This window comes from Brassica oleracea, unplaced genomic scaffold (genome assembly GCF_000695525.1).
Source record: "Brassica oleracea var. oleracea cultivar TO1000 unplaced genomic scaffold, BOL UnpScaffold01482, whole genome shotgun sequence".
NCBI classification, from domain to species: domain Eukaryota; kingdom Viridiplantae; phylum Streptophyta; class Magnoliopsida; order Brassicales; family Brassicaceae; genus Brassica; species Brassica oleracea.
In genome coordinates this window covers 1-1,601 of record NW_013618016.1, presented here as the reverse complement: position 1 = coordinate 1,601, position 1,601 = coordinate 1, and the positions used below count along the sequence as shown (strand labels likewise).

At 31.5% G+C, this 1,601-nt stretch overlaps 1 long non-coding RNA gene across 1 annotated transcript; it reads left to right on the top strand.

Moving 5' to 3' along the window:
* The first annotated feature begins 289 nt into the window (after nucleotides 1-289).
* LOC106321361 lies at nucleotides 290-1,586 on the top strand. Its single transcript, XR_001266050.1, has 3 exons — nucleotides 290-323; nucleotides 736-921; nucleotides 1,441-1,586. It is a non-coding gene; the product is annotated as an uncharacterized LOC106321361 (long non-coding RNA).
* The last annotated feature ends 15 nt before the right edge of the window (nucleotides 1,587-1,601 follow it).

Genomic DNA, 1,601 nt, shown 5'->3' with positions numbered 1-1,601 from the left:
TGACCAAAACGTTAAATACGTAAAATTTAAAATAATTTTAAGATAATAATATTTTATTATGTCATATATTTACGATAGCTAATTAATGATAGTCAAAATTACAATGGATAAGTTTGAACAGTGATTTTAATATCTACAACTAATTTTTAATAATTAGTTACCGAACGGTTACAGAGTTGAACCGTATTGAAAAATAATTAATGTATTTAAAAGTCATTTTAGGAAAAGGTGAAATGGACTATGGCTATATATATATTGCAAGACTCACTTCTAATTATTAAAGAGCAGAGCAACAGAGAAAGAGAGAGATAGGATTGTTTGAGGTGTGTATTTGTTTACTTATAAATATAATTTGCCTAAGGCTTCTTCTTCTTCACCCTCAAACATTATCATCATCATCTACTTGGTGTCTTTCTTTGTCTCTAAACTTTAGCTATTTACTGACCTTTTCTTCTTGGTTTCTTTCTTTGCACCTCAACACTAGGAGTACATAGAAAACAACTTATTATATGTCTTCTTTCAAAAAGTTGCAAATGAAATCTAACTCTTTGGAATTATATTTGTTCTACTCGTAAATGTCTTCTAGTGGCTTTTTTTCCTTTTCATGTCGTCAATCTCCATGGCGTGTTCCTGTTCATCTAAATATTTGCTTTCGTATTATTTTGAAACATATTTCATTTCTACCTTTTTTTTACCAATTATTTTACTAATGGAACTTTGTGGAATACGCAAAAGCAAACCGTGAGAAGATGTCTTCATCGTACGACAACACAATTTCATCATCCTCCACTCAGGCTTTCCCCCTCTTAGCCATCGGAGCAAACAACTTTAACCGTGAAGAGACGGCGGTGACAATGAATCAACGGCCCAACTCCGTTTCTCCACCACCCAGGAGACTAAGAAACAAACCAGGAAACCCAAGTAAATACCTCTTATTAACATATGCTGTTTTAAATGAGGTGTTCCAAATAACCTTGAACTCTTATCATCATATGTTATTATAAATGAAGTGTTCCAAATAACCTTTGACTTAATTTACTTTTTGTAGTTATTATCGATAATATAAGTATTAATATCATCATCATTTGACCAGATTATATTTTATACTATCTCTCTTTCATTATAAGTGTCGTTTTAGGTTTCAGCACACGGATTAAAGAAATAATTAATTTTGTACATTTCCTATAAAAAAACGTTATTACCTATGCACCTAACTATATTTCAACCAATAGAAAAATAAATTTTGAATAAAATTAATAAATTTTGCATTGAAAATCGAAAACGACACTTATTTTGTAACGAAAAAAAATTCTCTAAAACTACACTTAATATGAAACGGAGGGAGTATTGTTAGATTTTTTTTACAAGAAGATTAGTCTATTCAATTACTTATATATCGTTGTCTCTTGGCTAATGGATTGTATTGTGGTGATTCATAAGGTCCAGAGCTGAAGTGATAGCCTTGTCTCCAGAGGAGATAATGGCGACGAACAGGTTCCAATGTGAAGTATGCAAAAAAGGATTTCAAAGAGAACAGAGTCTCCAGCTTCACAGGAGAGGACACAACCTTCCATTTAACCTGAAACAAAAGTCTGACGAAG